At 44.2% G+C, this 26,032-nt stretch overlaps 1 pseudogene; it reads right to left on the bottom strand.

The window, feature by feature from the left end:
- Positions 1–12,494: 12,494 nt before the first annotated feature.
- Positions 12,495–25,284, bottom strand: LOC112580464 (annotated as a pseudogene).
- Positions 25,285–26,032: the final 748 nt, after the last annotated feature.

Genomic DNA, 26,032 nt, shown 5'->3' with positions numbered 1-26,032 from the left:
CCTGCATTGGAAGGTGGATTCTTAACCACTGGACCACCAGGGAAGTCCCTGGTTCCAACTGTTAATGGAGGGGGGTTGCCAAGCTTCCAGTTTGCCTGTGACTGAGGAGTTTCTTGGGATGTGAGACTTTGAGTGCTAAACCCAGGAGAGTCCCTAGCAAACCAGGACAGTGGCTCCCCCTATTAGTAAGAATAAAATTTTTCACCTTGTTCTATAACAGCAATACTAATATTATCAGTTAGGTGGCAGTTCTCAAACATTAGCAACCATCATAATCCCCCGGGAGACTCAGCAGGTCTGGGATGGGGCCCGAGCACTTGAGCTTCTCCCAAGTTCCTGGCACATGATCCTGAGAACCCTGAATCAGCCAACCCACGTTACTTGGTCCGCACAGGGTACATGCACCACACACACTAGTCACCAGCGAATGTTTCATGATACTAGCTTACAGTAAGCTAGGCACGGTGCTATTTATGCATACTATCTCATTTACTCTCCTCGGGCACCCATGAGGCAGGTGGTATGGCCCTTGTTTTACAGGAAGAGAAGATGAGGCCCAGGGACAGCCGGGGCTGATGGGGCTTGGCCTTGCCTGCAGGTCCATCTGGCTCCCAAGACTGCTGTGTACCAGCACCCCGTCCATGGCAAGGATGAGTTGGTCCTGCCAGCCACCCCACCCTCTTTTAATTTTAACTTGTTTGAGGCAAATCTTTCACTGCATCTCCCATATCCCCGCCTTCTTCCAAGTGAGCTGAATGCAGATCAACTTCCCCTGAGTGACTCAGCAGAGGCATTTTGAACCTAGATCACTGTCATTTTCCGGAGCTTCTGCGCTGGGCCTCCTTCCAGGGGCACCACCTGGCCTGTCTGCTGCCTTTTTCCAGACTTTCTTCCTGAGCAAGGCTGGCCAGCCAGCAGTTAGCACAATGGGTGAGACCCAGGGGCCCCAGGTGCTCCCCTGTGGGAGCAGCCTGCAGCCAGGGGCCGCTTGGGACCCCGCCTGGATCCTACATGAAGGTGACCTGGAGGAGCCCTTGATGCAGGCACCAGAACCATTTTCTGAGTCAATATGACAACTTCCCCCACCCCCAAATGAATTCAGACTTCTGTTCCTTCTCTGCAGTTGGCATTGCCGAGATTCTGATATTACTGATGTGCAGGGTGGCATGGGGAGGAGCCATGAACATGGGTGCCCAGGTCTGGCCCAGCTGTGCTGCTGGCTGATGACTTTGGCAAGGTGCCCAACTGCTCTGTGCCTAGATTTCCTCATTTATCAGATTGTTTGGGTTTGAATTAGATATATACACTTTAAGAATAATGGCTGGCACGTGCGTGCATGCTCAGTCATATCCAACTCTTTGGAACCCAGAGGCTGTAGCCTGCCAGGCTCCTCTGTCCATGAGATTTCCCAGGAGTTATTACTGGAGAATTACTGGAGTGGGTTGCCATTTTCTACTCCAGGGGATCTTCCCAACCCAGGAATCAAAGCTGTGTCTCCTGTGTCTCCTGCATTGGCAGGTGGATTCTTTACCACTGTGCCACCTGGAAGCCAATGGCTGGCACAGGGAATGTTTTATTTAAGTGTTAGCCGAAATTCCAGAATCAAATCAGTAAATGCTTCTGGAGTGCCAACTAGTAACGACAGCCACCATTTATTGACCATAGGTGACCGCAACTGATCACCTACCAGTCATTGTGCTTTGCCTGGTTCACTTCACTTAAGACTTGGAGGAGCTGGGTGACTGCCCCAGTAAGTGAAGTGCTAGAATCCAGGCCAATCTGCCCCATGGGGTCCTCCTGCCTCCCTTGTGGGGCATGCCTGGGCATCAACTGTCCTCCCTGGGATGGCCAGCCTGGAAGGCTCCACCTTATACCCCATCCTCTGACTTCTGCCCTCCCATCTCTCCCCGCCTGCCTCTCTCCCCCAAGTCCCTCCCCCACCCCACCCCATGCTCTTCATCTGCAAGGCAGCCTCCAGGCTCTACTCACTCTATCTGTTACCCTCATTTCTCCAGGTCCAGGGCTACTCTGAGCTCTGCTCATACCCAGCTCCCCTTGTCAAGCCAAACATACTCTACCTTCATGGAAAGCCATTTGGATCCAGCATCAAGAGGTTTCAAATCCTCTACCCTAAAAGTTCCACTCCTGGGGCCCTTTCCTAAAGAAATTGTCAAAGTTGCAAAGAATGGATGAACAAAGATGGTCTTTGCATTCATAAGACAAAAAAAAATTGAAAATGATCTAAGTGAACAGTAATTGGACAAAATTAAATAAATAACGCAATACCTGTGATCAGCTAGTAAAGATAAAATGTGTGAACCAGCATAAGAAATGTACATTTCCTATACTTTGACCACCCCTGGTTGTTACCATCTTTTTCGAAATGTCTGCTTAATGGACACGTGAAGAAAATGGCATCAAATTTCTATTTTATTTTTATTTCTTTGAGCACCAGTAGAATTGGACATTTTAAGTTTTTTGTCAGTTTTTATTCCTCAGAAATTGCTTATTCATACTTATTTTCCTAGCATCTAATTAATCTTTTAATTTTATTTATGGTTTGTATCAGTCAGTTGAGTTGCTCAGTCGTGTCTGACTCTTTGTGACCCTATGAATCGCAGCACACCAGGCCTTCCTGTCCATCACCAATTCCTGGAGTTTACCCAAACTCATGTCGATTGAGTCAGTGATGCCATGCAGCCATCTCATCCTCTGCCATCCCCTTCTCCTCCTGCCCTCAATCTTTCCCAGCATCAGGGTCTTTTCCAATGAGTCAACTCTTCGCATGAGGTGACCAAAGTATTGGAGTTTCAGCTTCAACATCAGTCCTTCCAATGAACACCCAGGACTGGTCTCCTTTAGGATGGACTGGTTGGATCTCCTTGCAGTCCAAGGGACTCTTCCTTGGACTCTCATACCATTGTAGTGAAGATTAAATGAGCTAATTCATAGAAAGCTCTAGAAACAATTCTGGCACATTGTAGGTGTTCTGTCATCAACTTAACTTCATTGAAAATGTATTCTGGAGTTAAGAGTGAAATAAGTTTTAGCTTTCATGTTAAGCCAGCTGTCCCAAAAAAAGCCTGTGTCCAGTAGGCAATCTTTTTGTTGACCCCAGAATTCCAGGGGGAATTCCCTTCACAGAGCAGTAATCTGGGGGTAAGTTTGCTCCAAAGCACCCTGTGAACCCTCTCACCCAGAACTTTTCCCCCGGGCCAAGTTCAAGACCTCTGTCACAACGGTTTCCTGACGGCAGGGGGCAGAGCCAAGTCACACTCAGTCGGACGCCATCTCCCTCTCCAGTCCAGCTTCAGGGCCTCCTGAATTCAGGGCCTCAGTCTTTGCATAAACCCCCACTTCACTTGGGCCTCAGGGGCCAATGAGATCCATATTTCTCTAACCACACCCCTCCCACAGCCGACTAAGTCTGTTTTGACATGGTCACTAGCTGCCCCCAGCTTGGCCAGCATACGCCCCAGCAGGAGCCAGGGGAAGAACTTGCCCTGTGCTGGGGCATAGTGAGGGGGTGAGGGGTGCTCTGACCCTGGAGGGGGGGTACCCAGCCAGGCTTCCTGGCCGCTGCTGGTTCCTGGATTCAGTCAGGGCCAGATTGCCTCTGTCTAACGCTCAGTGTTAATTTCTCTTCCTTGTCATTCACTTCTGCAAGGAAGTTCTTCAGAAGTGACGAGCGTTTTCACTGGGCCAGGGGTATAGTATCGAAGGCGGGGAAAGGAGATGGATTTATTGACACAGATATTTTCTTTTAGGTCAGCAGTCCCTAAACTTTTCAGCACCAGGGACCGATTTCGTAGAAGACAATTTTCCCACAGACTGGGGGAGACTTGATGGTTTCCAGATGATTCTCTTAAGGAACATGCAATCTAGATCCCTCGCATGTGCAGTTCACAGTCGGGTTCGTGCTTCGGTGAGAATCTAATGCTGTTGCTGACCTGACAGGAGGCAGCGCTCAGGCAGTACCAGGAGTGACGGGGAGCAGCTAGAAACACAGGTGAAGCTTTACTTGCTGGCCCACCAGTCACGGCCTGCTGTTTGGCCTGGTTCCTAACAGGCCATGGACTGGTACCAGTCTGTGGCCCCGGGGGTTGGGGCCCCTGTTTTAGGCCAAGAGCTGAAATGCTACTTGTTGAGGGCTTGCTCTGCGCTGGGCAGGGCTGGGTCTGTTGCATGGGATGGGGAACCACTGACCAGACATTTGTGGGAATGATGCCCTGGGGCTGCACAGCAGCCAAGCCCAGAGCTGAGGGCTTCTCTCACCAGGTCTCCCCTCACTCGGACCCCAGGAGGAGGACACTAAACTCCTCTTAGGAGAGGAACCTGAGCTTCAGAGATGTTAAACAGCTCTCTCCAGTTCTCAGAGGCCAGAGTGGCAAAGCCTGGGCCACAAGGGTGCCCTCCAAGCCAGCCCCAAACAGGGGTCTGCGGACACTGCCTCACTAGCCATGTGGCCTTGGCAAGTTATTCCAGCTCTATGCGTCGGGATTCCCTCATGTGAAAACCAAACCCATATGACTACAGTCCTCTAGTGTCATGAAGATTAAATGTTGATGAATCCACAGAGCTTATATGGTATGTGTCTGGCATATACAGAGTACGTTCTTGATATTTCCTAGCTGTTGTTCTTGGCACTACCAACATGATGTTTGCAGTAGTAGCAGCACTAAGAGGTACGCGTTATCCCCATTTGAAGGTCCCCTTGCCACCAAGCCAGTGTTCCTCTTGTCCACCAGGTGGCGCCATCGCAGAGCAGATGGGTCCCTTGCCAGCCTCACGTGGTGGGGTTGGTCCCAAAGGCCTCTGACTGGGCTCCCAGGGTAAGAGTCCTGGGATATCAAGGGTCAGACCCCTCTACCTTGCTCTCACTCACCCTCTGGGTCTTTCTGCCTTCCAGAATAGCAGCTTGTATTCAGATTCAGGTACACCGTGGGACCCAGGGTCTGGAGCATAGCAAGTTCACCATACATTTCACAAATGGTTCACACATGCCCAGGCTGGAGAGCCCTCTTAGGAACCATTAGATGAACCCCAGTACATATCCCGCTCTGGGTCTAAACACCCACACACCTAAGTCCCTGGCCTCTGACCAGGGCTGATCACCCTGTAACCAGCACTTAACAAAATGTTGAAAGGCTCTGCCTCAATCACAGATGGAGCTTATTAACAGGACAGATTCCAAAGCCCCACCTGGGCCAGTGGTTCACAAGTCCCTGGGAACTTGTGAGAAATGCAAATTCTCCCCACCCCGCTGCTGCTGCTAAGTCACTTCAGTCGTGCCGACTAAATAGACGGCAGCCCACCAGGCTCCCCCATCCCTGGGATTCTCCAGGCAAGAACACTAGAGTGGGTTGCCATTTCCTTCTCCAATGCATGAAAGGGAAAAGTGAAAGTGAAGTTGCTCAGTCATGTCCGACCCTTAGCGACCCCATGGACTGCAGCCTTCCAGGCTCCTCCATCCATGGGATTTCCAGGCAAGAGTACTGGAGTGGGGTGCCATTGCCTTCTCCGTCTCACCACCCTAGACCCACTGAATCAGAGACTTGGGTGCAGTCAGTGACCTGTGGTTCACAAGCCCTCCAGGTGATTCAGATGCATTGGGAAGATTGAGATATACTGGCCAGCACTCTCACCTCTTCTATGGCTGCAGGACTCCCTCTCTCCAGAGCTCCAGTGGGTCTACTTCCTTTTAAAAAAAAAATTTTTTTTTCTTGTGATGAGAACTTTAAAATTTTTTTTTAATTTATTTGGCAGTGCCTGGTCTTAGTTGTGGCATTTGGGATCTTTCATGGCACGTGGGATCTAGTTTCCCAACTAGGGATTGAACCCAGGCCACCTGCATTGGGAACGCAGAGTCTTAGCCAGGGGACCACGAGGGAAGTCCCATCATTCATAACTTCCAAGAGGCTGAACTGTTTTGTCAGGGGTGGTGGTGGTGGTTTGTGTGGTGTGCCATCTGACAGGGTTGTGACAGGTATTTTCACTTATGATGGTGCTCAGAGTTATTGTGGTTTTAGTTTTTAATCTTGATGGAAATGTGTAATGTTTTCATTAGAGTTGCTTAGCAAATAGAACCCTGACTTGTGACAGCCAGTCTCATCAGATTTCATGATCTCTCTTGTTTCCAGCAGCTACACTATTTTTTTCCTAAAGGGAGGTTGCACTGAGGTGGCCCTGTGACAGCATAAAGCGGGAGGAGATTCGGGCGGAGATGCGGGTCCTGCCCTCCTCCACCCCCTCCCACCATGATGTTATGAGAGCCCCTGCCCTCAAGAAGTGCCAGGCCTGGGAAGGCAACAGCATGGTACCTGAAGCAATGGTTCTGTGCCTCTGATTCCCCCCACTCTTTAGAAAGCTCGAATTCTCAAATAGATGAGTAAACTTTTTGCAGAAAGTGTGAAATATTTATTCCTTTCTCTCCAGGTCACCTCTAAGGGAGGAATTTCACAGAACTCAGTGTTGCCATCCAAATCCCCCACACATGTGGTGAAAAGGAAGCAATAGACTTATTTCCTGTGAAAATGGACCTGGTGGCATCTTGTAAACAAGGCTCTCTTACTGATGCTGGAAGGTCCCAGAAAATAGACGATTTTTAAAATTTTAATTACAGATAAATGTGTATGTTTCTCAGAAACCCTCAATCCAATTCTCATGATTCTTTAAGTAAAAGAGTAGTGATTTGAATGGGCATCCTCGGTGGCTAAGTGGTAAGGAATCTGCCTGAAGTTCAGGAGACATGAGTTTGATCCCTGGATCAGGAAGATCCCCTGCAGAATGAAATGTCAACCCACTCGGGTATTCTTGCCTGGGAAATCTCATGGGCAGAGGAGACTGGCAGGCTACAGTCCATGGGGTCGCAAAAGAGTTGGACACAACTTAACAGCTAAACAACAACAAACTGGATTGAATAGTGGCCCTAAAAGAGATATGTCCAAATCCTGAACTCCATTACCTGTGAAGGTGACTTTATTCGGAATGAGGGTCTTGCAGACATAATTAAAGATCTAGTGATGAGATTATCCTGGATTTAGGGTGATCCCCAAACTTGATTCCCAGGTGGCTCGGTGGTAAAGAATCCACCTGCCAAGGAGAAGACTCGGGTTTGATCTCTGGGTTGGAAAGATCCCTGAAGAAGGAAATGGCAACCCACTCCAGTATTCTTGCCTGGGAAATCCCATGGATGGAGGAGCCTGGACGGCTACAGTCCATGAGGGCATAAAGAGTTGGACACAACTGAGCGACTAAACAGCAGCAGCAGCTAAGTTTACTATCCAGCGTCTCACAAGAAAAAGGAGACAAGATCAAAGACACACAGAGGAGGCCAAGTGAGGATGAAGGCAGAGACTGGAGGATGAAGCTCCAGCCTGAGGAGCACCAAGCTTTGCTGAGAGCATCCAGGACAAACTGTCCCGTCAACACCTTAGTTTCAGACTTCTGGCCTCCAGAACTAGGAGAGGGTGGGTTTCTGTTGCTTTCAGCCGCCCAGTTTATAGCAATTTGTTTCATCAGCCCTAGGAAGCTAACACATGTGCTACACTATGGCAATAAATGGCAAAGCCTATGAAGAAAGTGATTTTCTGACAAAGTGTGTATTGCTGAATATGAACCATAGAGAGGTAGAAAACTTGAGGAATTCAGTGACAATAGAAGAACTTGGAAAACACTGTTATGGATTTATCACTTTAAAAGGCACCATGCCAGGGCTTCCCTGGTGACTCATTGGTAAAGAATCTGCCTGAGACATAGGTTCAGTCCCTGATCTAGGAAGATCCCTCATGCTGTGGAGCGACTAAGCCCATGCACCACAACTACTGAGTCTACCCCCTAGCGCCCATGCTCCACAAGAGAAGCCATTTCAATGAGAAGCCTGCGCACCACAATGAAGAGTAGCCCCCACTTGCTGCAACAAAAGCCCACTGCAACCAAAAAAAGGCACTATGCCAGGACTTTGCTGGTGGTCCAGGGGTTAAGAATATGCATTGTGATGCAGGGGATTCGGTTTTGATCCCTAGTAGGGCAACCTAGATAGCATATTGAAAAGCAGAGACATTACCCTGCCAACAAAGGCCCGTTTAGTCAAGACTATGGTTTTTCCAGTGGTCATGTATGGATGCGAGAGTTGGACTGTAAAGAAAGCTGAGCGCCAAAGAATTGATGCTTTTGAACTGTGGTGTTGGAGAAGACTCTTGAGAGTCCCTTGAACTGCAAGGAGATCCAACCAGTCCATTCTGAAGGTCAGCCCTGGGTATTCTTTGGAAGGAATGATGCTAAAACTGAAACTCCAGTACTTTGGCCACCTCATGCGAAGAGTTGACTCATTGGAAAAGACTCTGATGCTGGGAGGGATTGGGGGCAGGAGAAGAAGGGGATGACAGAGGATGAGATGGCTGGATGGCATCACCGACTCGATGGACGTGGGTTTGGGTGAACTCCAGAGATGGTGATGGACAGGGAGGCCTGGCGTGCTGTGATTCATGGGGTCGCAAAGAGTCAGACACGACTGAGTGACTGAACTGAACTGAACTGAACTGAGGGCAACCCACTCCAATATTCTTGCCTGGGAAATCCCATGGACAGAGGAGCCTGGCAGGCTACAGTCCATGATGTCACAAAAGAGTTAGTCAGACACGACTTAGCTACTCAACAGCAACAAGGGCTTCCCCAGTAGCTCAGATGGTAAAGAATCGGTTCAATCCCTGGGTCGGGAAGACTCCCCTGGAGAAGGGCATGGCAGCCCACTCTAGTATTCTTGCCTGGAGAATTCCATGGACAGAGGATCCTGGCGAGCTACAGTCCATAGGGTCGCAAAGAGTCAGACACAACTGAGCGACTAACACACACAGGGGAACTGAGATACTACGAACCATGGGTCAACTAATCCCATGCACCGCAACTGCTGAGCCCATGTACTCCAGAGCCTGCGAGCCACAACTATAGAGAGCCCGAGTGCCTCACCAAACAATCCCACCTGACACAACAAAAATTTCATGTGCTGCAACTAAGACCCAAGACAATCAGATAAATTAATAATAATAATAAAAAGGCACCATGCCAAGACTGTTTTACAGCTAACTCTTACTTAACTTCCCCCAAAGAAGCAATTTCCTCATTATTCCAACTTTACAAAACTATAGAGAAAAGCCCCTGAGTAATTTCATGAAGCTAGAAATACCCTAGTATCAAAGTCTGGTGAAACAAGTAGAAAAAAATAAATGAGAAATTTCATGTGTGAAAATAGGGGCAGACATTAAAAGACACTCATAAACCCAGCTGAGTATAAAGAGAATACTTATTCCACACAAGGGATATTAAAAACAGAGTTTTGGCAGAACCCCACAGGCCAAGGACAAGGGCAGAGTTGTCTAGCACCTCCTTTCCTTAAGGTACCAGTCACCCGACCTCTGCCCACCCAAGAGGACCCCCCAGACCATGAGGTTACTTGAGGGGTTGAGGAGGAGGAGTGCAGAGGCGTTTGGAAAGCAAGTGTTATCAGTGAGCGTAATCCCACCACCACCACCTGGCCTTGCACTTCAAGTCAAAGGAGGGGCTCCTGACACCTGAGGGACACAGGGCCTGATAAAGACTCAAGGTCAGCAACTGGCTGGAGTTGCCCTTGTCTGACAGCAGATTATTGGTGAGGATTGTCTTTAAAAAAGGCCTGCACTTCAGATCTTCAGACCTTCAGCATTGGCCTGTGCCGATTTCCTGTGGGCCAGCAGTGGACCCCATGGAAAGAGTGGTATTTAGTAGAGATTCCCCACACTGGGCAAAAGGAGAACCGGGGACCAAGAGGAGAGGTCAACACTTGCCAACACGAGGAGGCACAGCCTGGGTTAAAATCTCCACACAAGAGAGCCTCAGTGTTGGGGGAGCAAGCCCCCCTCAGTAACTGTGAGTGCAACACACCCCAGGGTACCAACACCAGGTGACAAAGTACCAGATCAATAGGACCCCCACTCCTTATCTCTGCTCTCCCCCAGACAGTCCCTATGATGGTTAATTTTACGTGTTAACTTGACTGGAGCACGCAGTGCCCAGATATTTGGTTCAGTATGATTCTAGGTGTGTCTGTGAGCATGTTTCTGGATGAGATTAACACTTGAGTCCGTGTACTGAGAAAACAGGATGGCTCTCCCCAGTGTGGGTGGACATCGTCCACTCCACTGAGGACCTGAATAGAATAAAAAGATGGAGGACGGGAGAATTCACTCTCTCTGCCTGACTGCTGAGCTGAGATAATCAGTCTTCTCCTGCCCTTGGCTTAGGAATTACACCATCTGTTCTGTTCCTCGGGCCTTTGGACCAGGCTGAGTCACAACCCCAGCTCTCCTGGGTTTCCCGCTTATAGACCCAGATGCAGGGACTTCTCAGCTTCCATGTGAGCTGTGAGCCACATGTGAGCCAATTCCTCATAAAAATTTACTTCAATACAAATATAGATATCCTACTGATTCTGTTTCTTTGAAGAATCCTGAGGAATACAGCCCCCAAAACAGCACTTAGGAAAGAAGTAAAACCCCTGTCCCCTTCTCAGATTTCCTAGTCAGAGGCAGAGCTAAAGGGGAGGAGACATTTGAATTAGATAAAACACTGTAGTTTTAAATATTGGATTGAATAGAGCTTTTTAGTTACTAAAATGAAACTCTCCTTAGACCAAAAATAATCATGAAAGCTGAAAGCTTTCCAAGATTTCATCCAGAGTGAAGGGGAGCACACCCAGCAAGTGGGCTTGAAGGACAGTGGAAAAATTTTGCTTTCTGCTTGTACCTTACTAAGTAGACATTTGAGCAATAAATTGCTTCCCCCAGGAATGCCAGTGTGGCTCAGTAGGAGGAGAAGTTAAAAATCATGTGGTCATATCTGTACATGTCATTTGATAAAATTCAGTACACTTTCCCAATAGGAAACACTGAATAAAATAGGACTAGAAAGAAACTCGGAGAAGGCAATGGCACCCCACTCCAGTACTCTTGCCTGGAAAATCCAGAGGAGCCTGGTAGGCTGCAGTCCATGGGGTCGCTAAGAGTAGGGCACGACTGGGCGACCTCACTTTCACTTTTCCCTTTCATGCATTGGAAAAGGAAATGGCAACCCACTCCAGTGTTCTTGCCTGGAGAATCCCAGGGGCGGGGAAGTCTGGTGGGCTGCCGTCTATGGGGCCACACAGAGTCAGACATGACTGAAGCGACTTAGCAGCAGCAGAAAGAAACTACCTAACATTTTAAAGACTGGGTGGGTACTAAAAACAAAACCAAAAATAGTATCTATTTTTATTTTAAAAATTCAGAAAAATACAAAGAAAACCACAAATCATTCATATTCCCATAACCTAGAGCTAATAAAACATTTGCTCATTGTTTTTTTTTAAAGAACAGTTATTCTACTGCAAAATCATACTTGTTAAGATTCAAATAATGTAGAAAAGCACAACTACACAGTTTTTGGTTTTTTAACCACCAACTAGAAAAATCATCATTAATGCTAGGTAAACATGTACCAACCTAGACAGCATATTGAAAAGCAGAGATATTACTTTGCCAACAAAGGTCCATGTAGTCAAGGCTATAGTTTTTCCAGTGGTCATGTATGGATGTGAGAGTTGGACTCTGAAGAAAGCTGAGTGCCGAAGAATTGATGCTTTTGAACTGTGGTGTTGGAGAAGACTCCTGAGAGTCCCTTGGACTGCAAGGAGATCCAACCAGTCCATTCTGAAGGAGATCAGTCCTGGGTATTCATTGGAAGGACTGATGTTGAAGCTGAAACTCCAATACTTTGGCCACCTCATGCGAAGACTTGACTCATTGGAAAAGACCCTGATGCTGGGAGGGATTGGGGGCAGGAGGAAAAGGGGACAACAGAGGATGAGACGGCTGGATGGCATCACTGACTCGATGGACATGAGTTTGAGTGAACTCCGGGAATTGGTGATGGACAGGGAGGCCTGGCGTGCTGCGATTCATGGGGTTGCAAAGAGTCGGACAGGTTCCCAAGTACCTTTCAATATGGTCTTCCATGGTGGCTCAGATGGTAAGGCATCTGCCTACAATGTGGGAGACCCAGGTTCAATCCCTGGGTAGGGAAGATCCCCTGGAGAAGGAAATGGCAACCCACTCCAGTACTCTTGCCTAAAAAATTCCATGGACAGAGGAGCCTGGTGGGCTACAATCCAAAGAGTCGGACATGACTGAGTGACTTCACACTCACTCACCTTTCAATACATATTTACAGTAGACATACTTACATAAGTGAGAATTTAATTTTACTTAAATTTACACCTATTGAATGAGGAATATAGGCCTTTCCTTGTAATGTCTGCATCTGGTTTTGGTATTAAGGTAATACTGGCTTTGTAAAATGAATTGGGAAGTGTTTTCTACTTCCTCGTTTTCTAAAGGAGTTTGTATGGGATTGGTTTTTACTTGTAAAATGTTTTATAGAATTCATCAGTGACGCCTCTTGGGCCTGGGGTTTTCGGCACGTTTTTGTGTGTGTGTGTTTTTTTTAAACAGGCACGCAGTGTTATTGTTACAGAACCGTTGAATACAACTTATAAACAAGCCAAGACGGCGTTAAGGGGAGATGCTGTAAGAGGTCACGCAGGCCGGAGAGGATCAAGGCGGCGCCTTCCGGGCTCGGTCCTGGAGGGGCTCATGCTGCCAACGCCGAAGGAGCTGGGCTGGCGGAAAGTTGGCTGCTTGTGGAGGCCTCGGGGCTTCACCAGCAGCTCCTGGATGAAGCCCTCTGTGGGGTTCGTGCACGACTTTAGAAGATTCCTGGCTGTTCTGGCTTCTCTCCTTTTCGCTCTCTACTTTCAACAATTGACGATGTTGACCTCATTGTCTGCCTCCCTGCGCTGTACAACTCCTCCAAGCGCCCGTCGATCCACTTCTCCACCTCCAGGCTTAGCTGCAGCTTCAGCCGGTCATACTTGACGGTGACGCGCACGCGTCACTTTTGCAGCGACCCCCCCGCCCCCGGAGCTGCCCGCCCGCCCCCAACCCCGGCCCGCGATGGAGACCGCAGCTTGCTCAGCGTCCGCTCGCCCAGCCGCTGAACTGCTAGAAGGTCCTGGCCCGGCCTCCGCGCCGCGCTGTGCGCTTTCGCCTAGCGCCCGGGGCACCCCTTACGGGTCGTGGCCTTTTTTGGCAAGTTTTAAATTACAAATTCAATTTTTGACGTTAATAAAGGGCTATCCAAACTTCCTGTTTCTTTTTGTGCCAGTTTAAGTAGTTTTTTTCTTTGAGAGAACTGATCCTTTTCATCAAGATTGCGCAATTTTTTGGCATAAGGTTAATTATAATACTTGATTCCCTTACTATCCTTTTAGTATTTGTCGAGACTATTGTGATGTCCCCACTTTCATTCCTAATATTAATATTTTATGTCTTCTTTCTTTTTTTTTTCCCCCTTTGTCAGTTTAGCCAAAAGCTTATCAATTTTGCTGACATTTTAAAAGAACCAGTTTTTGGCTTCATTGATTTTTCACTATTGTTGGCCTTTGTGCGATTTCATGAATTACTGCGCTTGTCTTTATGATTTCCTTCCTCGCTTACTTTATGTTCCAAATTGTGCTTTGTTATATAATTTCTTGAGGTAGGGTCACAGGTCATTGGCTTTAGATTTTTCTTCTTTCTAATATAAGCATTTAAAGATGTGAATTTTCCTCTTTAGCTGCATCTCACAAAATATTAGGGCTTCCCAGGTGGCGCTAGTGGTATCAAACCCACTTCCCAACGCAGAAGACATAAGAGACGTGGATTCAGTCCCTGGATGGGGAAGATCCCTGGAGCGGGAAACAGCAACGCACTCCAGTATTCTTGCCTGGAAAATTCCACGGACAGAAGAGCCTGGCAGGCTACAGTCCATGGGGTCTCAAAGAATCAGACAGGTCCGAGCAACTTAGCACAAAATATTGTAATTTTAATGTTATTTTATAAAAGATTAAAATATTTTTCAATTTCCCATGTGATTTTTTTTTTTTTGGCTCATGGATTATATAGAAGTGTATTTTCATTTCCAAATATTTCAGTTCTTTCTAGTTATTGTTGTTGAGCTCTGATTTAATTCCACTGTGGCAGAGAATATAGTCTGTATAATTTCAATCCTTTTAATTTTACTGCTTAGCACCTGGTGTAAGTAAGCAGTCAGCCGTTTTGTGATGCAATGTCCTGCAAATATCAATTAAGTCAAAGTGTAATACTGTGGTTCAGATCCTCTATATCTGTTGATTTTATGTCTGGTTCTATCACTTGGTGAGGGAAGGGTGTTAAAACCTCCAATTATGTATGAAGCATTGTCAGTTCGCTCTTTGCTTAATTTTTTTTAATGGTAGAAAAGGCAGAAAAGGGAAAGAATACCAGATGGAACACATTGAAAGCAAAGGGTGATACAGTAGACTTAAAGCCAAACATGTCAGTTATCACCTAAATACAAAAGGATCAAATTCTATGATTAAAGATAGAGATTTCTAATTAGTTTATTTAAATGACCCAACCTTATATATATGAGACACATTTTAAATATAAGAACACAGATAAGTTGAAAGTAAAAGGATAGAAAAAGATATATCACACAAACAGTAAGAAACAGTAAGCACAGAAAGCTGGAGTGGTTATATTCATATTCAAGACAAGGAGAACTCTCAGAGATAAACAGGGACATTTTATAATAATGGTGAATTCATCAAGAGACAGGCCTTTCCAGGTGGAGCTAGTGGTAAAGAATACGCCTGCCAAAGCAGGAGACATAAGAGACAAAGGTTTGACCCCTGGGTCAGGAAGATCCCCTGGAGGAGTAAATGGTACCCTACTCCAGTATTCTTGCCTGAAAAATCCCATGGACAGAGAGGCCTGGTGGGCTACAGTCCAAAGGGTCGAAAAGAGTTAGACCCAACTCGAGAGTCTGAGCATACAGCACAAACATCAAGAGACAGTTATAAATGTGTATGTGCCCAATATCACAGCTTTAAAATCCATGAAACAATATTTTACAGAATTAAAAGAAGGAAGGGACAAACCAATAGTCACAAAAGATTTTAACTTTCCTCTCAATACCTTAAGAAGAGTGAGACAAAAAATTAGTAAGGATATAGAGTTCTCATCTATAGTATTAATCTTTTTGATCTAAGTGTCATATATAGAATATGATACCTACCAACTGCAGAATGAAATTTATATGCAAGCACACATGAAACTAAGAGTATATTTGTTGTTGTTCAGTCACGAATTCATGTCTCTTTGTGACCCCATGGACTGCAGCATGCCAGGCCCCCCTGTCCTTCACTGTCACTCAAGAGTTTGCTCAAACCCATGTCCATTGAGTCAGTGTTCCTATCTGACCATCTCATCCTCTGTCGCCCCCTTCTCCTCCTACCCTCAATCTTTCCCAGCATCAGGGTCTTTTCCAATGAGTAAGCTCTTCAGATTAAGTGGCCAAAGTATTGGAGCTTCAGCTTCAGCATCAGTCCTTCCAGTGAGTATTCAGGGCTGATTTTCTTTAGGATTGACTAGTTTGATCTGCTTGCAGGCAAGAGACTCTGAAGAGTTTTCTCCAACACCACAGCTCAAAAGCATCAATGCTTCAGCACTCAGCCTTCTTTATGGTTCAGCTTTCACATCTGTACATGACTACTGGAAAACCATAGCTTTGATTAGGTGGACCTTTGTTGGCAAAGTGATGTCTCTGCTTTTTAATATGCTGTCTAGGCTTGTCATAGCTTTCCTTCCAAGGAGCAAATGTCTTTTAATTTTGTGACTGCAGTTCGTGTTCACAGTGGTGTTGGAGCCCAAGAAAATAGTCTGTTAAAGCTTCCACTTTTCCCCTTCTAATTGCCATAAAGTGATGGAACTGGATGTCATGATGTTAGTTTTTTGAATGTTGAGTTTTAAGCCAGCTTTTTCACTCTCCTCGTTCACCCTTATCAAGAGACTCTTTAGTTCCTCTTGTCTTTCTGCTGTTAGAGTAGTATCATCTGAATATCTAAGGTTGCTGATATTTCTCCTGGCAATCAGCTTATCATTCATCCAGGCTGGCATTTCATATGATGTACTCTTCATGTAAGTTAAATAAGCAGGCTGCCAATATACACCCTTGTCTTACTCCTTTCACAATTTTGAGCCAGTCAGTTGTTCCATGTCCAGTTCTAACTGTTGCTTCTTAACCTGCATACAGGTTTCTCTGGAGGCAGGTAAGGTGGTCTAGTATTCTCATCTCTTTAAGAATTTTCCACAGTTTGTTGTCAATTAAGCAAAAGTAAATGTTTTTCTGTAATTCCCTTGCTTTCTCTATGATCCAACGAATGCTGGCAATTTGATTTCTGGTTCCTCTGCCTTTTCTAAACCCAGCTCGTACATCTTGAAGTTCTCAGTTCACATACTGCTGAAGCCTAGCTTGAAGGATTTTGGGTGTAAATTTACATATGAAATGAGCACAATCGTATGGCAGTTTAAAATTCTTGGCATTGCCTTTCTTTAAGATTGGAATGAAAGACAGAGTATGTGCTGGACCATAAAACAAAACAGCATATATCTGAGGATTGAAATTATACAAAAGATGTTCTCTAACCACAATGGAATCAAATGAAAAAATCAATAATGAACATATTGAAAATTTCCAACTATTTAAAAATTAAATAGAAAATTCTAAATAATCAATGGATCAAAGAGAAAATCACAATGGAAAATAGAATAGTTTTTAACTGACAAATAAAGAAACTGTAACATATTGAACATAAACCTGATGTTGTTGTTCAGTCACTCAGTCATGTCCAACTCTTTGCGACCCCATGGACTATGGTACACCAGGCTTCCCTGACCTTCAGTATCTCCTGGAGTTTACTCAAACTCATGTCCATTGAGTTGATGATACCATCCAACCATTCATCAGCTGTCACCCCATTTTCCTCCTGCCCTCAATCTTTCCCAGCTGACATAAGAATAAATAAAATACGGAATAGTCATAGGTGTTAGTGAAGTTAAATTAATAATTAATAACTTTTCCACAAAGAAAACTCTAAACCCAGATGACTTGATTTCTACCAAACATCAAAGGAAGATACATTACAAACCAAACAAAAACTCTTTCATAGACAGAGGAAAATGAAACTTCTCCCTCATTTAAGAGGACAGGATAATCCTGATATCACAAATAAACAAGGGAAGAAAATTACAAGAATGGAATATTTCAGACCTATGTTGCTCATGAATACAGATGCCAACATTCTATTAGCAAAACATTAGCAAATCAAATAATTCTAATAAGGTAGAAGGATAATATCTAATGATAAACAGGTTTTATCCTAGGCCTGCAGGGTCAAATGTATACATCCATTTAATTAATATCCACAAATCAATCACCATAGTTTGCTGCATTTACTGAAAAAAAAAAGGGGGAGGACTGCATAATCATCCCCATAGATTCAGAAAAAGCACTTACTCAAATTTAACATCAAATTCAGCCAACTAATATAAAAGAAGTTTCTTAATCTGATGAAGCACATCCTTAAAGAATTACAGTTAAATCACACACAATGATAAAATATTGAATGCTTTAACATCACGAACAAAACAAGAATTTTACTCTTGTTCTATTCAGCTTTGTAGTGGAAGCCCTAGCCATTCCAAAAAGGCAATGAAAAGACATAAAGATTGGAAAGGAAGATGTAAAAAATGTGCTAATTGGCAGACAACATGATTATATTTGGGTAGTATCTAGAAGAATATACAAACTAATAAGTTGACTTGGTGAATACAAGTTCAAAATTTAAAAAAAAATCTATTGTATTTCTATCTACTGGTCACAAAGTACTAGAAAATAAAATTTAAAAATCAACACACTTACCATAGCAACAAAAATATTTAAAACCTAGGAAAAGCTCTTTAAAAATTATGCAAGTCCTCTATTCTGAAAGTTACAGACATTGTCCTAAACAAATAAATTAACAAAACCAACCCACAAACTACAGAAGACCTTACCAAATGAATAGATGTAACATGGTCATATGTTCATGATTAGAAAACTCAGTCATAAACTGTGAACTTCCAGATGTTCAAGCTGGTTTTAGAAAAGGCAGAGAAACCAGAGACCAAACTGCCAACTTCCGCTGGATCATCGAAAAAATAAGAGAGTTCCACAAAAACATCTATTTCTGCTTGATTGACTATGCCAAAGCCTTTGACTGTGTGGATCACAACAAACTGTGGAAAATTCTGAAAGAGATGGGAATACCAGACCACCTGACCTGCCTCCTGAGAAATCTGTATGCAGGTCAGGAAGCAACAGTCAGAACTGGACATGGAACAACAGACTGGTTCCAAATAGGAAAAGGAGTACGTCACGGCTGTATATTGTCGCCCTGCTTATTTAACTTATATGCAGAGTACATCATGAGAAACTCTGGGCTGGAAGAAGCACAAGCTGGAATCAAGATTGCCGGGAGAAATATCAATAACTTCAGATATGCAGATGACACCACCCTTATGGCAGAAAGCAAAGAACTAAAGAGCCACTTGATGAAAGTGAAAGAGGAGGGTGAAAAAGTTGGCTTAAAGCTAAACATTCAGAAAACGAAGATCATGGCATCTGGTCCCATCACTTCATGGCAAATAGATGGGGAAACAGTGACAGACTTTATTTTGGGGGGCTTTAAAATCACTGCAGATGGTGGCTGCACCCATGAAATTAAAAGACGCTTACTCCTTGGCAGGAAAGTTATGACCAGCCTAGACAGCATGTTAAAAAGCAGAGACATTACTTTGCCAACAAAGGTCCATCTAGTCAAGGCTATGGTTTTTCCAATAGTCATGTATGGATGAGAGAGTTGGACTGTAAAGAAAGCTGAGCACCGAAGAATTGATGCTTTTGAACTGTGGTGTTGGAGAAGACTCTTGAGAGTCCCTTGGACTGCAAGGAGATCCAACCAGTCGATCCTAAAGGAGATCAGTCCTGAGTCTTCATTGGAAGGACTGATGTTGAAGCTGAAACTCCAATACTTTGACCACCTGATGCGAAGAACTGACTCATTTGAAAAGACTCTGATGCTGGGGAAGATTGAAGGCAGGAGGAGAAGGGAATGACAGAGGATAAGATGGTTGGATGGCATCACTGACTCAATGGACATGAGTTTGAGTAAACTCTGGGAGTTGGTGATGGACAAGGAAGCCTGGCATGCTGCAGTCCCTGGGGTCGCAAAGAGTCGGACATGACTGAGCAACAACTAAACTGACCTGAGGCAAAGTTTGAAAACAGGCCATGATCTCTCCCCTCTAGCATTAAGCCCTGTATAATCTGATCTGCCCCATTTGAGTGAGAATAAGTGACGTGCTTTTAGCCAACAGAACATGGAAAAGGTGACAGGCTATCACTCTTGTGATTATGTTGTGATAAATATAGGCAGTCCTCACTTTGCACAGTAGTGTAGAACAAGTTGAAACTGTTCACAGTGACTTTAATAATCTTAGCCTTAATAATAATCTTAATCTTAATAACCTTAATAATCTTAATCTTAAGGAGAAAAATTGTGATTATTCTGTGACCTTTAAAAATGTTTGAGAGGGGACTTCCCTGGTGGCTCAATGGTAAAGAATCTGCCTGCCAAGGCAGGAGACACAGGTTCAATACTCGGTCCAGGAAGATCCCACATGTTGCAGAGCACCTAAGCCGGTACACCACAGCTATTTCACCCACCGAAATTACTGAAGCCCACAAGCCTAAAGCCTGTGCTCCACAACAAGAGAGCCCACTGCAATAAGCCTGTGTACCATAACAAGAGTGTTGCCCCTGCTCACTGCAACTGGAGAAAGCCTGCACACAGCAACGAAGAGCCGGCGCAGGCAACAGTAAATAACTAAATCTGGAAAAGACATAACAGCATAGACATATTATTTTAAAAAGAAGTTTGACAAAGCATTAACATCTTCCATGAAAGTGAAAGTGTTAGTTGCTCCGTTGTGTCTGACTCTGCGACCCCATGGATTGCAGCCCTCCAGGCACCTCTGACCATGGATTTCTCCAGGCAAGAGTACTGGAGTGGATAGCCATTCCCTTCTCCAGGGGATCTTCCCCATCCAGGGATTGAACCCAGGCGTCTTGCTCTGCAAGTGGATTCTTCACTGTCTGAGCCACCAGGGAAGCCCCAACTCTTCCAAACTGTTAATTATAAATATGTCAGGAAATGAGAAAATAATAAAATTAATATTTATTCAGAACATTGTAATTTAAAATAGCAGAAACATTGGCAGTATCTACTAAGACTAAAAATTCACATATCATATTACCAAGCAATTCCACACAAGACCAAGAGAATATATGTCTACCTAAAATATTTAGGTTGGTGCAAAAGTAATTTTGATTTTTGCATTATTGAAATTTGCTGTTTGATATTGGAATACATTCTTAAATAAATGTGGTTATGTTATACATCATTTTAATGTGCATTTCTTGCTTTTGCTAATGATTTATTATTTGATGTTTATATTTATTTTAGACTAGGGAAATGTTAGCCAAAAAAGCAAATTTGAGCACTTTTCTTATATTCGAGTTCAAAATGGGTCATAAAGCATCAGAGACAACTCACAACATCAACAACATGTTTGGCCCAGGAACTGCTAACGAACGAACAGTGCCGTGGTGCTTCAAGAAGTTTTGCAAAGCAGACCAGGTGAGGAATGCAGTGGCAGGCCATTGGAAGTTGACAGTGACCAATTGACAGGATCATCGAAGCTGATTCTCTTACAACTACATGAGAATTTGCCAAAGAACTCAACATCGACCATTCTATGGTTGTTCAGCATTTGAAGAAAATTAGAAAGGTGAAGTCGGACACGACTGAACGACTTCACTTTCACTTTTCACTTTCATGCATTGGAGAAGGAAATGGCAACCCACTTCAGTGTTCTTGCCTGGAGAATCCCAGGGATGGGGGAGCCTGGTGGGCTGCCGTCTCTGGGGTCACACAGAGTTGGACACAACTGAAGTGACTTAGCAACAGCAGAAAGGTGAAAAACCTCAATAAGTGGGAGCCTCATGTACTGACTACAAATCAAAAAATATCATCATTCTGAAGTGTCATCTTCTCTTATTCTACACAGCAACAATGAACCATTTCTCCATTAGATAGTGATGTGCGATGAAAAGTGGATTGTATTCAACAACCGGCAATGACCAGCTCAGTGGTTGGACTGAGAACCTCCGCAACACTTCCCAAAGACAAGCTTGCACAAAAAAGGGTCATGGTCGTTATTTGGTGGCATGCTGCCTGTCTGATCCACTACAGCTTTCTGAATCTTGGCAAAACCATTACATCTAAGAAGTATGCTGAATTGCTAATCCTGCTTGTGATGCCAGCTGTCTTGCTATTCACACTGTCTGCACTGTTCGCTGAACCCAGGGTAAGTAAGAGGCTGGAAGAAGACACGAGGAGCCGCAGGAACTGCAGACATGTTTATTCTCTCCTGGCTGGCACAGCAGCCATAACACAGCCTCTCTCCTGGCTGATGCAGCAGCTGTGGCAGCAGCTACCATATAACCATAACATAGCCATAACACAGCCATAACATAACCATGATGCCACCCCAATGTAGCCCCAATGCAACAGCAAAGCCTTACCAGATGGTGCCCATACAGGCATACTGCACAAAGTAGCCCAACCAAGCAAGCGCATGCACAGTGCCGTAAGTGATCTCAACTGTTACACAACCATGCAAAGTCTTTTTCACAGAACATGGGCCAAGAGGGCATGAGAGCATGGGGCAAGAGTGCCTGACTGGCACCATCTTGTTAACTTCCCCACATATGCTCAGCAAGTTGATGAGATGCACTGAAAACTGCAATGCCTGCAGCCAGCATTCGTCAATTTTTCTCCACAACAGCACCCAACCAAATGTCACCCAACCGATGCCTCAAAAGTTGAACCAATTGGGCTACAAAGTTTTGCCTTAAGGGCCATATTCACCTGACCTCTTACCAGTTGACCACCACTCCTTCATCTCAACAACTTTTTACAGGGAAAATGCTTCCACAACCAGTGGGAGGAAGAAAATGCTTTCCAAGATTCATCAAATCCCGAAACACGGATTTTTATGCTACAGGAATGAACAAATTTATTTCTTTTTGACAACATTGTGTGGATTATAATATTTCCTATTTTGATTAATAAAGATGTGTTTGGGCCTAGTTATAATGATTCAAAATTCACAGTCAAAAACCACAATTACTTTTTCACCAACCTAATACAAGTGTAATAATTTTCATAGCAGTTTTATTTATAATAAAAAAAAACTCTTTAAAAATCTACTAAATTTCTGCCTTCATAAAAATGGATCAATAAATTGTAGCATGTGTTCAGTTGTGTCTGACTCTTTGGAATCCAGTGGACTGTAAACCACCAGGCTGCTCTGTCTATAGAATTTTCCAGGCAAGAATACTGGAGTGGGTTGCTATTTCCGTCTCCAGGGGATCTTCCCCACCCAGGGATCAAATCCTCATCTCTTGCAATGGCAGGTGGATTGTTTACCACCAGCGCCACCTGGGAAGCCCAAATTGTACTACATCCATACAATGGACTGTTACAAGGCATTTAAAAATCACACATGCAATAACACAGATTAATATTTAATATCTAAAACATTAAGTTGAGCAAAAAAGCTGTATACACAAAAGTATATATACTATTGGGATACTGTTGGATTTGATTTATATGAAGGTCAAGTACAGGCACATCTACCAATGGTAATAGAAATCAGAAGAGTAGTTACCTTTGGACATGGGTGTTAACTGGGAAGAAGCATGTGGAAAATTTTTGGAGTGATAAAGATACTCCATATCCAAATCTGGTGATAACACTGATGTATAATTGGTTCAGTTCAGTTCAGTTCAGTCGCTCAGTCGTGTCCAACTCTTTGCGACCCCACAAATCGCAGCACACCAGGCCTCCCTGTCCATCACCAACTCCCAGAGTTCACCCAGACTCACGTCCATCGAGTCGGTGATGCCATCCAGCCATCTCATCCTCTGTCGTCCCTTTCTCCTCCTGCCCCCAATCCCTCCCACCATCAGAGTCTTTTCCAATGAGTCAACTCTTCGCATGAGGTGGCCAAAGTACTGGAGTTTCAGCTTTACCATCATTCCTTCCAAAGAAATCCCAGGGCTGATCTCCTTCAGAATGGACTGGTTGGATCTCCTTGCAGTCCAAGGGACTCTCAGGAGTCTTCTCCAACACCACAGTTCAAAAGCATCACTTCTTTGGTGCTCAGCCTTCTTCACAGTCCAACTCTCACATCCATACATGACCACAGGAAAAACCATAGCCTTGACTAGATGGACCTTTGTTGGCAAAGTAATGTCTCTGCTTTTGATTATGCTATCTAGGTTGGTCATAACTTTCCTTCCAAGGAGTAAGCGTCTTTTAATTTCATGGCTGCAGTTGCCATCTGCAGTGATTTTGGAGCCCAAAAAACAAAGTCTGACACTGTTTCCACTGTTTCCCCATCTATTTCCCATGAAGTGATGGGACTGAATGCCATGATCTTCGTTTTCTGAATGTTGAGCTTTAAGCCAACTTTTTCACTCTCCACTTTCACTTTCATCAAGAGGCTTTTTAGCTCCTCTTCACTTTCTGCCATAAGGGTGGTATCATCTGCATATCTGAGGTTATTGATATTTCTCCCTGCAATCTTGATTCCAGCTTGTGCTTCTTCCAGCCCAGCGTTTCTCAGGATGTATTCTGCATAGAAGTTAAATTAGCAGGGTGACAATATACAGCTGTGACGTACTCCTTTTCCTATTTGGAACCAGTCTGTTGTTCCATGTCCAGTTCTAACTGTTGCTTCCTGACCTGCATACGATTTCTCAAGAGGCAGGTCAGGTGGTCTGGTATTCCCATCTCTTTCAGAATTTTCCACAGTTTATTGTGATCCACACAGTCAAAGGCTTTGGCATAGTCAATAAAGCAGAAATAGATGTTTTTCTGGAACTCTCTTGCTTTTTCCATGATCCAACGGATGTTGGCAACTTGATCTCTGGTTCTTCTGCCTTTTCTAAAACCAGCTTGAACATCAGGAAGTTCATGGTTCACGTATTGCTGAAGCCTGGCTTGGAGAATTTTGAGCATGACTTTACTAACGTGTGAGATGAGTGCAATTGTGCGGTAGTTTGAGCATTCTTTGGCATTGCCTTTCTTTGGGATTGGAATGAAAACTGACCTTTTCCAAATGTTAGCAATTTGTTATTTTAAAAACTTTTTGGATGCAGTTGTAGCTGTGCCTTGAGGGAAACCTATAGCTCTAGATGCATATAAGAGAAAAGAGGCTGAAATTAAATTATCTTAACTTCTATCTCAAGAAGTTACCTAAAAGGAAAAAAACTGAGCAGAGTAAACCCAAAGAAAGTAGAATAATGGAAATAATTAAGACAGAAGCAGGATGATTAGGAAGCAGAAAGACATCCAATAAAGAAAATAATTGAAGTCAAAAATTGATTATTAAAAAGATTAATAAATTTGATAAATCCCTAACAAGACTGATTAAGGGAACAAAAAAAAAGTAGCTAACAAGAATTTAAATGGAACATCTGATTATAGATCCTACAGCCATGTAAAAACAACATTATAAGCACTTCTATGCTAATACATTTGAAAATTTAGGTTAAGTTGAAAATTTCCTTGAAAACCATATCACAATTAGTTTTGAAAATGCAACTAATTAAGAAAAGAGGTGGCAAAGAATCCGCCTGCAACGCGGGAGGCCCTGGTTCGATTCCTGGGTCAGGAAGATCACCTGGGAAAGGGATAGGCTACCCTCTCCAGTATTCTTGGACTTGCCTGGTGGCTCAGATGGTAAAGAATCTGCCTGAAATGTGGGAGATCTGGATTTGATCCCTGGGTTGGGAAGATCTCCTGGTGGAGGGCATGGCAACCCACTCCAGTATTCTTGTCTGAAAAATCCCATGGACCAAGGAGCCTGGCAGGTTGCAGGGGTCACAAAGAGTTGGACACGACTGAATGACTAATCACACAGCACATAATTATTAAGGCAGTTTATGTGAAAAATTGAAACTGAAGGACTGAGATAGAACTGCAGCCAATGTGGGGGTGTGCAGTTAGACAGCCTGCTAGTTTTCCAGAAGGACGGTGATGACAGAGGGGACTGCCGTCTCTCACTTGGTCCCTGTTTCTGCAAGGCAGGTTTGCGCCTGGGTCAGCACTGGCGCGCAGTACATGGAGGCGGCTGCAGCAGCCGTCACAGACCTCCAAGCGGGGTTGAGCTGCAGCGTCAGCATGGATTACTGAGAGACTGGTGCCTTTCCATGGCAGGCACTTCTGCTACTTCTGCATCTGCCAATCCTGGAAGAGTCTGTGTCACCCCAGGCAGGAACCTGAGGAGCAATCTCCAGCTGAGTAACAGGACTGGAACCGACAGAAGATTCCAGATCAAAAAAACACAAACAGCATGTGAAACAGAATAATTGGTTTCCAACAACATCATGTATCAGAAGATGCTCCTTAGAGATTCTCTGCTGAAAACCGTGACTGCTGTCTGAGGTAAGGGGAGTGATTTTGGCTCATCTAGTCAAAGGTAGAAGAAGCTCAAAATTATATTAGGCCCTTAAAGAGTAGGGTGGAATACATTAGGAAAAAGTATATGATAGCTAACCTACCAAGCAAGAAAAAAAAAATTAGAACATAAACTTCCCAAGGTAGGAGTTTTGTCTGCTTCATTCACTGCTGCATCTCCTTTGTTCTATATATTGCCTGGTATGAAGACTCTCAGTGAATACTTATTGAATGAATGAACAAAGGAGTCAAAAACAAAGGTGGGATTAAACATCAGATTGTAGGAGCTAGGCCTGTTTTTGGAAAATGAGAGGAATCAATTTTTCACAGGTTACAAGATAAAGGAAGGGATACTGGGCAAAAATAAAATTAAAATAGTATCAAAACTTCCAGATCATGTTTCCACACTAAAAAATCCACCAGAGAAGTGGAAATTTAAAAAAAAGAAAAACAAATGTGGCCTAATTAAACTTA

Source organism: Bubalus bubalis, chromosome 1, assembly GCF_019923935.1.
Source record: "Bubalus bubalis isolate 160015118507 breed Murrah chromosome 1, NDDB_SH_1, whole genome shotgun sequence".
In the NCBI taxonomy this organism is placed as follows: Eukaryota; Metazoa; Chordata; class Mammalia; order Artiodactyla; family Bovidae; genus Bubalus; species Bubalus bubalis.
Note: the sequence above shows the minus strand (reverse complement) of the source record. Positions and strands in the feature narration are given on the sequence as shown.